Below are 12959 nucleotides of genomic sequence, written 5' to 3'. Positions count from 1 at the left end.
TCATCATAATAAAGTGACAATAACAACACAAGGAAAGAACAGCAGCTTCAACTGAGTGCTTACCAAGGGGCAGGCATTATGAAGAAGCTATCACATCACATCAGCCCAAACCTCAGCCACAGTGCCTCCCATTTAAGTCAGAAATGAATTTTTTTTTTTTGAGGCTTCAATATTCTTCACCAAATTTTGTTCATTCTACTTTCTCAATACTTATTACATTTCTCCACTTCTTCCTCCCCTCACTATTTATTTAAGCGGTCTTATCCTTGGTTGCTTTAAAGTCACATTTCCAATTCTCATCTGGTTTGACCTCTTAGTAGCCTGCTGTTTAACATTTCTATTAAAATGTTTAATTTCAATGACTTCTTTTATTTCTAGAGTCTCCATTTGGTTCCGTTTCAAATACATTTGAAATTTTTGTTTTATTCATAAAATCTTTATTCTTCCTGGATTATCTTGCTTCCTTGACCTCTCTTAGTATTTTAAATGTACATATTTTACAATCTCTTTCCAATCTCTTTGATCTCTGTTTCTTCAGTATGTATGATCCCATCATGGCTTTTTCTGAGCTTGTCTCCAGTGGGATTTTTTTCTCTAAAAGACTTGGATACTTCTTGGATTTTGCAAGAGTCTCTGTATTGCAGTTTTAATGTTGTCAGGACCCTACTAGAGTCACCAGTTGAGATGGTTTTGTACTAGTTTCTGGTTCAAGGTGTCTGCACTTTGTGGATATGTGAACTTAGATCTGATCCCCATGCAATATAAAAACTTGAGTTCTGTTTTGTTGAGAACAATTCCTCTTACCGATGGCCCAGGCACAGTGTTTGTTTTCAAATCGGTATGGGGTTTTTGTAGTCTCCACATGAACTTAGTTTTTAAATCAGTTGTGTAAATACCCTGGGACTAGAGTATTACTTGTTGTCCACTATGATGGGGAGTGATTGAGACATACTAAGACTCCATTCAACTTAGTAAATAACAGAGATCCTGAAACTTCTTTATTTGCCACAATTTTGTGTGTGTCTGTTCTAAATGTTTAGGTTTACCTTGGATTCAGCAGCATATCTGTAATTAAAATATTACAGGTCACTTGCACTAACTTGAGACATTCCTATTTTCTTGCAAAAGTCAGGACCTAAGTTCCTAAAGTTTTCTGATGGCGGACAACTATCTTCTGTTCTTCACCAGAAGGAGAGAAAAAAAAGTGAGTCTCATATGAATGAATAAGAAGAGTTTATTAAATAAGTAACATATAATAAAATATCCATGGAGACCTAAACATCTAGGAAGAGAAAGACATGTGTTATTATTAAAAAGCAAGGGAACTTATACTTCAAGAAGTACAAAAATAAGCAAGGTTCATAGTTAAGGGGAAATTAGGAGAGCATGCCTAACACGGAGTAGAAACATAAAGATAAATGTAAGTTCGGATTAGTTTTCAGAAGTATCCAACTATGAAATAGCGAGGTGACAATTTCTTTCCATTCTGCAGTGAAAAATGACACAGCAAGAGATATGGCTTTTCAGTTTCCTTAGAATATTTACTATTTAGAAATGGAATATGTAAGGGAATTTATTCTATTTAAAAGAAAAATAGAATTTTAAATATGGCATCATGAAGCTAGATTTGAAATATTAATAACCTGATTTACATTCTACCTCTCTGGGAAAAAAATGTAAGCAACAAAATTTCCATGACGCTCCAGGGGTTTGAAATTAACTTAAAAAGCTACTAGGGCATGACACAGCACCACAAAATCTTTGAAGACTGTAAGCACCAAGATAGGAAGGAGAAGGCTGTCTGATCTTAAAGGAAATAATGAAAAGAAATTGGAGGAAATTAAACAAAGGGAACTTTATAACACCATCCAAAAAATTGCTCAACAGTGACAGTGAAACAGAGCTTCAAGGCAGTGCTAAAATCTTAGAGACATGAATAATTTTAACCAACCTGAATATCATTGAACAATCTTTTTAAAAATAATATAAAAAAATAATGCCTAGGCTTAGTGAGAAAAGCAGCATGCTGCCAGTATCATCTTTTTTGTGACTTGTGACATTAATAATACATTAGGTTCACGTATATTGTGTATTTATTACCATTGTATCTGGAAAATATGGATGCATAGCATAAGTGGGAAAGAAAAGAGTATCAATCTTTTAAAAATTGTAAGACAACTATATGATCAAACTTGCTCATTTCAGATTAAATATGCAACCAACCAACCAACCAAACAAACAAAAAGAAATCCAGAAAAATTATTCCAAATGCAAATGCCTGAGAATGAGTGACTCGTTGAAGGTCATATAATTAAATAATGGTGAAGCCAAGACTGGGACCCATGTTTCTAACAGAAAACCTAGTTCTCTTTCTAACTCTACTCACTCAGCCAATTAAGAGCTTCTATTAACTACTTATAACCACATGCCAGACACAGCTTGGGTGCTCTGTCTTCCTAAAGTGAATATATGGAACACAAGTCTCCGTGGACTGAGCTTCTTAGCATGGCTTAGAGCAGGAACTTAAAACTCAAATGATAATATAAGTTAACAAAGCATATTGATGTTTCTATATTAAATGAATAGAAATCTTATTTTCCACAAAGAAATATGTACATATTTTTAAAAACATGTTAACATCATTATTGTTTTTTGCTTTACTACTTTTTATTAGATTCATTTAATTATGAAACAAACATTTAAGGCAAAAACAAACTTGATATGTTTTCATAACAATAAAAGGCACTGTAGCTAGAAGTAGGGTGAGCAAAGTAAAGAGTAATGGGAGATTATGTCCAAGAGAATAACAGATTCAAAATCATTTATTTCACGTAGTAGATGGTAGGGATTTTTATTTTACCTGATTTTATCTGATTCTGTCTATGCTATTCTGTATATAGGTAAGGTGACCAGCTATCTCACTTTGCCTGGATTGGAGGGAGTTCTGGATCATGAAGCTTTCATGTTAAATCTAGGAAAACTGAGGTCAGTTGATCAAACTATTGTTAGGAAGCCATTTGATGATTTTAGGCAAGGGGCATAACATGATATGGTTTAACTTTTATAAAGCCACTATGATGGAGAATTGACTAGGTAGGTGAGAGTAGAAGCAGTAGGACTTTCTAGGTAACTATTATTGCTGTAGTAAGTGAAAGATGATGGTAGTTCTTCCTAAAGTTTTGGTAATAATTCCTAGTAAGATGTGGTCAGATTCAGAAAAATTTCTTGAGGGAAGTGTCAGTAGACTCATTGAGAGATTATATATTAAATGTGAGAAAAAAGAGAAAAGAATGAGAAACCATGGATAATCATGGTTCCTTTTACTTAGATGGGAAAAACTAAGACAAGATTAGTTCTGAAGAGAAAAATCAAGATTTTGAATTTAAACATGTATGCTTGAAAGCCTAATCTGTATTCAAGTGGAGATATTGATTGGGTCGAGTCATTTGAGTGAAGAGTTCAGGGTAAGAGTTCAGTATACAGTGGGATATTTAAAGACTATGGCATGAGTATGAATGAAAAAGAGAAAGGGCAGGAGGCATGAGATATTAAGTATAGTTGGGAAATGAAGTGATAGGATGTAGTAAGTAGAATCATTCAAAGAGGCCTGAAAAGGGTCAATGAGTTAAAAGGAAAAACAAGAAAGTATAGTGTCATGGAAACCAACAGAATAAAATACTACAAACCAAAATTATCAAGTAACTATTCAAATGCTCATGAGATGTCTAGTAAAAGTAAAAATAGAAAACTGATTTCTGAATTTACCAACATGGAAGTTATCAGTGACTTTGACAAAACTGTTTTCAGTGGAGTAGAGGGAATAACAAAAATGATTGAAGGGACTTTGAAGAGGGAATAAAAAGAGAAGGCTAAGCAACTTATGTGACAACTAGTTGGGATTTTGCTATGAAAGAGAAATGCGGCAGTAGCTGATGTCGGATGTGAAAACAATGGAGTATTTTACAGAAGGAATATATTACTGCATGTTCGCATGCTGATAAGAGTAAGTCGTTGAGAGGGGAAAATGACTGCAGAATCTTTCAGCATGCAAAAAGAAAAAGGGATTCAGAACACAAGTGGAGAGCTGAGTATAGATAGAAACCTGGCATTTTATCCATTTTAGCATTAAAGAAGGCGAGGACATGGTACAGATGCAGGTAGGCTGAGTACAGGAAGTGTATCTGCTCTAGAAGAAAAGAAAGAGCAAAGCCACAGATATAAACAGTAGGAGCCACTTGACCTCCGGTGGGGAGTCCAGGAGCAATGAAAGCTCTGGGACAGGTTTGGAGAGCACGTGGAAAGGGGCAGCTGCCATTTGCTGTTGTTTTTTCATTTGTTGCCTGAACTTCTGATATTTCAAGAGAAACCTGAAATGTGGGCTTTAATAGAAGGTCTCCCAAGTTTTACACATTGACTTAGGTTATATAAGGCAAAGCAAACAATAGCAACAACAAAGGCAGTATGTAGACTAAGCAATTACAACTGACATCTAAGTCCAAGCTAGGGGCCATGCTGCAGTGTTTCCCAAAGTGTACCCCCAGGGGTATGGGAAGAGTTTGGTGGGGATATGTACTGCACCCTGCTTAGCTGCGCCAAATTCTACGTTCTCATGAGTACGAGGGATACTCAGCGTTACAAAAATTATAGAAGGGGTACACATATGTCAAAAGTTTGGGAAACACTGTAGAGGTTTAAAAGCTGGTCTCACACCCATAAGGGGAATTAACATTTGCTCCTGACTTCAGAGGTCTCAGAAATCAGGCACAGATCAGTGCATACCAACACACACTCTTACTTCCAAGCTGAGAAGGGCCATTTGGTTTCCTAGTTTCTTGGGGACTGGACTGAGCTGTCCAAGGAGAGATATGTATGGAAGCTGTGGGTAATCCACATATCTTGATCATAGTCTCTAGGGAGATTTTGTTGCATTCATCAGTGGGCAAATGGCAAAAACATACAAAGCAAACAGAAACATTTTAAGAGAAAAGAAGAGGGATCCTAAGAACCCAGAGGAAAATAGTATTGTCCAAAACAACTACAACCTAGAACCAAAATAATTTTAAAATATGCTTATATTATTAAAAAGCATGAATAATTATAAGATGATAATATAATAATAGCAGCAGCTGTCAAACTTTATTTGGTATAAGCTGTCCTAAGTAGTTATTAGATATTAACTTATTTAAAACTCGCATCAAACCTGTAAAATAACTACTTTTGTTTTCCTCTTTAGTAGACATAGATGGAGGCACAGAGAGGATAAGTTAATATTTACAGGATGCACAGTCTTTAATATAAAATAATCTACCAAACATTTCACATTGCTGTAATTTACTTTAAAATATCTAGGAGTGGAAAATGCTGTGTGTTCAAGTTTCGATTCAGATGCACCCCCAGAGTGGTTAACATGGGTGGGTGAGTAATCAGAATTTGAAAGACCTTATTTAAAGTCATCATTCAAAACTCCAAAGACAGTTGCTATAAGCAAGTCAACTAGTTTCTGGTTAGAATTAGATAATTTACTAATCAGTATAATCAGTATAAAGTCATATGAAAAATCAAACTTTCACTGATGAAGTTACTGACGTTTAAGATTTGTGGACTGTCTAGAGATATTAATAGAGCACCAGGGTCTTTGCACAAACAAGGTTTAAAATCAAGGAGTTCATTTTCTTTGGAGAAGTATCCAAAGAGCTAGACCATCCTGGCCCCGAGATGAACCACAAAACAGAGGGTTCTGTAGTTTGATGTGATTATCTGGCTGGATTCTGCCACAAGATTATCTGGGGGTTACATCTGCCTCAAGTGGACCTTCTTGCAAGTGTCACACAATGCTTCACAGGACAGGAGCTGAGACTCCATCAAGCTTCAGATGAACAGCTCATGTGACTGCTCTTATGCCACTTGCTATTAAACAGCCCTGCCTTCACTGGAACATACAGCCTGCTACTAGGTGGTGAGGTAGGGTCTGCAGGCTTCTTCAGTCTTTAAGCATTTCAGGCCATCTGAAATAGTGCCCTCTGAAGAATCTAATGATGGTGGGAGGCCAGATTGACTGAGTTCACAGCAAATAGATAAATTTAATAAAACGTAAATCAACTTGCAGAATATTTTCTAGAGAAAGATATTTTAAACACCAAATAATGTTGGCTAGAGAAGATCATTTTATATCAATGAAAGATATAGTCAGGGTTAAATGTAAAATAATAACCTGCTTAATAATAACTTAAAATTTTTTTTACAGTATATTATATATAGGTTTAGACAACTGTGCTGAGTTCAGCTCCATAATCATTCTGTGAGGATAGAGACCTTTGTTATATCCCCTTCCCAGGTGAGGAAGCTGAGTATTGGAAAGATGAAATAACTCTCTTGGAGGACACTCAACTATACCAAATGGTAGAGAGAGACTCAAAGTCAAAATTTTCTTCCTCCAGAGTCTGCACTTTAAGAACTATATTGTACTGTTTGGTATGTGCTGAATAACACCATTTCTTCACTCATTTATTTTTACAAAGCATTGAGTGTCTACTAGGTCTCAGCTTTTGCATTTGGTAGTGCAGATATAAGAAGTATATACAACAGTCAAGTCCATGCACTTATAGAACCCATATTCTGACTTGATACTAATATTGTAATTATGCAAGTAACTGCAAATGTGCAATCAACAGCTAAAATGTGCTAAAGGACAAAAACAGCGAGCTCTGGTAACTAGGGGACTTAATCCACAGTGGCAGAGGGTAGAAGGCTGATGAGGGATACCTTCCTCAGGGAGAGACTAGAGAATAGGTGACCAGAAAGGACAGATATGGCGATCTAGGAGGTGTCCCTTCATATTGTAAAAGAATGCTTAAAGGCAACTTAAATACTTTACTATAAAACATAAATTAGCAGGTGACTTATTCACAAAAATAATCATGGGGTCCTCCCATGTTCCACCTTATCAAGTGTTGGTTTAGAGATCATTAGGTTCTTTTATTTAATATATTTTTATTTATTTCAGAGAGAGGAAGGAAGAGGTGGAGAGAGATAGAAACATCAATGATGAGAGAGAATCATTGATCGGCTGCCTCCTGCATGCCTTACATTGGGGATCGAGCCCACAACCCAGGCGTGCACTCTGACCGAGAATCTATCCGTGATCTCCAGGTTCATAGGTCAATGCTCAACCTCTGAGTCACAGCGGCCAGGCAGATTATTAACGTTTTAAAGAGAGAAAACCAAAAAGCTGAAGACTTGCACAGTATCTGCAGCATGAACACAAACCAGAAATTTAAATAAAACAAATAGCAACTGTCACAAAAAAGATTATCACTTGTCATGTAGTTTTATTTTCATTTTAGCTGACAAGAAGTTGAAATGCTGTACTCTTTATTTTAATTCCAGATGTTATTTTTCTATGTCAAATCACTCAGGACAACCCAAAGAGATATTTACTATTATTCACCCCCTCTTATGGTTGGGACATAAAATCTGATGGACGAAGATGTAAATTTACTTATCTAATCTCTCATGTTTGATAAGTGGTAAAACTGGAATTCAAGTCATGGGATTCAAACCCAGGGACTTAACTTGAGTGAAAAACCAAGCTAAATTGTGTCTTGTGCTAATATATTTAGAAAGTACCCATGTAGTTCTAAATATTTATCATTTGATATACACATATGTAGTTTCAAAATTTTCTTACAGAGAAAGTAGAAAGTAACAGGAAAACATGAGAAAGTTATCAAAAATTCTGCTGAATGTTCTGGGAACAAAATGTCTCATTGGTAAATTCTCCTGGACTTTTTATGCATAGGTAATTTGTATGCCACATCCAATACTCCACAGCCTGTGGTGTAGGTGGGGTAGTCTCTCATCTTATTTCATAGAGAAAACACAGCTCCGAATACCAAAATGGTAAAGATAGTGCAGAATAACCAGTCATATCCATCTTACTTGTGAAAATAGATATAAAAATTTCAAAAAGAATTTTAGGGAATATAGTTTAAACACATACATAGTATGCTACAAATATGGTTTTTCCTAGATTGCAAGCAGCACAGTTAAATATTATCATATAAATTAATGAATATCTCAGTATCATATAATTACATTGGTAGCTAAAATAAGATTAAAAAATTATGTCCCTGAACAGACCCAGAGACAGGGAAGCATTGATCAGACTGTCAAACCTCAAAGGGAAGGTAGGGAAAGAAGGGGGTAAGGGAGAGAGATCAACCAAAGGACTTGTATGCATGCATATAAGCCTAACTAGTGGTCACGGACAACAGGAGGGTGGGGGAATGCATGGGGAGAGGTTTGGGATGGGAATGGGGGGATGAGGACAAATATGTGATACGAAATTTTTAAAAATTATGTCCCTGGATATTTTAGAATGTATTCATTCATGTATTCATTCATTCATTTATGAAGTATATATTAAGCCCCTATTCTGACAATTCCTATGTATTTGAGATACATTAGTGCATAGAGCAAAGATGTTTGCTATTATGAAAGTTTACCTACTAGCAGAGAGAGATACACAATCAAAATGGAATCCAATGAATAAATAATATTGCATGACTTAGTTAATTTTCTTCTGTAAATTTCATGGAAGAAAATAGGGAAAAAAAAGGAGCAAGATAATGGAGATTGGTAGTGCTGGGTGGGTGAGGAAGCCTATTGTAATTTCAAATTAGGTGGTCTCTGTAGATCTCATTGAGAATGTGACATTTGAGCAAAGACATAATAGAGGTGAAACTCAGCTCTACAGTTATCCCGAGGGTGTCCATTCTAAGCAGGGGGATCAGCCAGTATCAGAACTCAAGGTCAGAGTTTACTTGGCTTAGCTCAGAAAGAGCAGAAAAGCTGGTGCCTAGAGTAGAATTAGCTAAGGCGAGGGAAATTGCAAATGAGGTCTGGGAGTGCCTGATGAGAGAGGGAAGAACATGTAAAGATATGTAGGACCTCATAAAATTTTGCCTTTTCCCTTGGATAAAATGAGGAGCTATCGTTGTGCTTGGATCAGAGCAATCATTATCTGAGACATGATCTAAAGGAATCCCCTGGCTTTTCTACTTTAAAGTATACCTCAGAGGAGCACAGAAATCAGGTAGGAGCCAGGCAGGTGATTTTCATCAGAAATGACAGTAGAGATATGAAGGTAGGTCATATTCTGGCTAAATTTTAAGGGTAAAACCAACACTATGTGATGCAATGGCTGTGGAGTGAAAGAGAAGGAGTGGAGTCAGGAATGTCTGCGAAGTTTTTGCCTGGGAAACTGGAAGGGGCAGTGGGGGAGGATCAAAGGCCAGTTTTAAATATGGTAAATTTGAGCCCTGACCCAGTGGCTCAGTTGGTTGAAGTATCCCCGGCAGCAAAAGGTTGTGGGTTTGATTCCTGGTCAGGACACATACCCAGGTTGCGGGTCTGATCCCAGGTTGGGGCACATAGGCAGGCAACAGATGGATGTTTCTCACATTTCTCTCTCTCTTCTTCTCTTAAAAAAATACTGAGAATCCTAGGCACTGACGCAGACATGTCATAGTCATTCCTGGGTGTAGATGCAATTTCCGGGCTGGTGATATAAATTTGGGATTCCTCTGCACAGGAATGGCACTTGATGCCTGAGAATAAGAAAGCCCTGAGATTATCAGGAAGTATGTATAGGTAAAAATCAAAGGCCTCCCACTTACTGAGCCCCAGAACTTCCCAGCAAAGAGATTAGGAAAGGGGAATCAAAGAGGAGATATTTAAAAGAAATTAACTAGCTGTGATCTCTGTCTTTGCTATCTTCACATTTCCCAGGGTTACCTTGGTACTCTGTTTCATAAGATGCTACCAGGCAGTCGGAAGTGTGTTGTTATAAAACAAATCCATGCCCTCTGGCACAGTTCTCTTACTCACCCTTCAAGGTCCATTTCAAAAGCCACGTCCCTCTGGGCATTCTGCCCTGACCCTGCTCCTCTCCAGCTGGAAGAGGACCCTGCTCATCCATAGCTGTTCATTGGCACCTGGCTTATGGGCACGTTTAACTTTCATCCGGTGTCAGAGTTATTTGAGGAAAGGTTTTACCCCTTCTCTTAAATCCCAGGTTCCCTGGCATCAGTATCTAGGTACCACCCCACAAAATATAGCACCAATCCTGCCTTTCAATATAAATAATGCAGAGTTGTATGAAATTAGAGATGAAAGCACAGTAATCGTCTAATCCTAGCTTGTTGTTATTTTCCATTTCAGAACAAATCCAGACCTGAAAGGAGTTATAAATGTCACTTAGATCTATGTGAATATTTTAAAAAACATTATTATTAAAGATTAGTTCAGGCATTGCAAATTTTATGCAATACTTTTATTGATAGATTCTAATTGACTTTAAAAACCTGACATGATACACAGTGAATATATGTTTTCCAATAAACAAATCATGATTTAGAACATATTTTCTTTTCTTTGAAATTACCCAATAAAATATAGAAATGAAGCTTTATAGAGATATAAAGCAATAAGTATAAAATATTATAAATGTGGTATCTGACGTATAACCTACCATTAGTTTTCTATTAGCAAGGGTATAAAACAGTTCCATTTGTTTTAGAAAGATATATTATACAAGGGACTGAAATCCCAGACACAGAAGGGAATGTACATTGATTTTTTAAAAAATGATTTATGGTTTAGGCTCTGGTGGGAAATCTTATTTTTTCTCCATTTTATATCTCACTTGAAAACATTCAACTATTTTGATTCAAAAAGTTATTTTTTCTCCTATAAAATATCTATTAAATAAAAATTTTACATTTCCTGTTTGTTTTAGAGTTCAGAGTTTTAAAAAATAACATAGATTATGAGTTTTTCTGTAATTACATTAAGGATATATGTAATTATATCTTCATGACCTGCTTGGTAATATTCTATGAGATGGGGAGATAGATTTAGTTCAAATTTGTTTTGCTTATGGACAGAAAGCTGTTCTAAAATAGTTTATATAAGAAAATCTGATTCTTCTATATGATTTATATAAGAAAATATTTTTCTCCACAGATTTTAATCATCTAACTAATTTTTAGTAAGAATAAACTAAAGTTGTTTTCAATGGCATTACATTTAATATGTAATTATAAATGAGAAAGTTCTGATATTTTGTATATCTAATAGTAAAGAGAATATATTTGAAGACTTGGAATATATTTTAAAACTTTCTTGAAACTTTTAGGAAGCATATAGAATTTCATCTTGTAAAAGAGTACATCAAACTATGTAAGACAATAAGTAAAGTAAAATATTGGTGATTAAATGTACAATTTGATTTGCATGTGGCAAATCTCTCTCTATATAAAAGCCTAATATGCTAAGTGTCTGACTGATGGGTTGCCCGTTCTGTTGACTGCTCAACAAATCACTATGATGCACACTGATAACTTGGCAGCAGATGCTCCAAATGATAGATTAGCTTGCTGTTGGAGGCAGGCGGATTGTGACTGGGCAAAATGGGCCAGACATGTCCTGTAGCTCTCCCATGGTCCCTCCCCGGCAGGCCAACCTCCTATGGTCCCTCCCTCGCTAGCTGGCCCCCATCGGCCTAGACCTGGACTGGGAGAGATGGCCCCGATCACTGGCCAGGCCAAGAGACCCCACCCCTGCATGAATTTGTGCACCTGGCCTTTAGTTAAGATATAGAGGCAGGCCTACAACTCTGATCTTGTTTCAAATATTAGGATTATTTCTCCTTGATGGCAATGATTGTGTATTGATTCATGAAAGACTCACAAGCAACCATTGTATAAGAGTTTAGTTTTTATAGTTTAATTTTTAACAAAAATTGAATATTATAGGAGGCTTTAGAATACAAAATTTTTCCAGTTATTCAGAAATGTATTTGTGGAACAAGTTAAGAAATTAATTCAATGTTCATTTGGGATTTTTATAAAATGAAAGAAAATAAAACCTGAAATAGAGCCTTGAGAATTTGATTTGAATAATCCATTCTGATCTCAAATCTTACTAGATGACTCTAGACTAATGTTTCTATACTGAAGCTGAGTTTTACTTGTTTTTCTCTGGAGTTTCAACATTGCAAAATACCAATGTTCTTTCCCAGTGCACTTTGAGAACAAATATGCCATTCTTCATTAAAATCGTGTTGATTTTAGCTTGTGATTTTGTTTGCTGTACTACTTGCACTGTTTGGCACTTTGTGAAAACTAGTGTGGAATAAGCTACATGAATGATATTATTCATCACATCCTTTCAAATAGATCATGAAGATGTCTATTTAAGTCCACATACAAGCACATAGTTTTTAATGGCCAAGTCATGAAAGGAGTCACAGTATTGTGCAATAAAGATAAAATGTCCACAAACGTTTGTAGTTTACAATAGAAAATGCTATTGTATATATACACACACATACACATATATGCATGCATTCAGAATAATGTTCAGTTAAAACACTGCAGTATTTTTTATGTATTAGTTTTAAGCCTAAATGGAAATGTTTTTCTTTCCTAAATCAATCTTTTTTACTTATAGTTCCATATTTTCATACTCCCTTTCCCCTTACTTTTGCTTACATATATTTAAAGAGCTCTGTGCTCTTGAATGCCACCTCATATGAACTTTTCACCCATATGCTGCCAACTAAAATTTGGAATAAAAATTACAGAATATTTCACTATATCTCTAGATTATGAATTATATGTGAAATTAATTTTTCACCCCTAAAAACTTGAATCATAAACATTCATTACATTACAGATATATCTAGTATAGTAGACTCATTTAAATGATAGGAAAAAAGCAACAAGTCAGTAGAAGATGTTTAAAAATTATATCTATAATAATAAAAGCATAATATGCTAATTAGACTGGACAGCCAAATGACCTTTCAGATGTCTTTCCTGACGACCTTCCAGATAAAGCTGGGGCTGCAAGGCCAAGCCCCTTGCATGAATTTTATGCATCGGGCCTCTAGTCAA

Source organism: Pipistrellus hanaki (assembly GCF_964339955.1).
Source record: "Pipistrellus hanaki genome assembly, chromosome: 7".
NCBI lineage: Eukaryota > Metazoa > Chordata > Mammalia > Chiroptera > Vespertilionidae > Pipistrellus > Pipistrellus hanaki.
Note: the sequence above shows the minus strand (reverse complement) of the source record.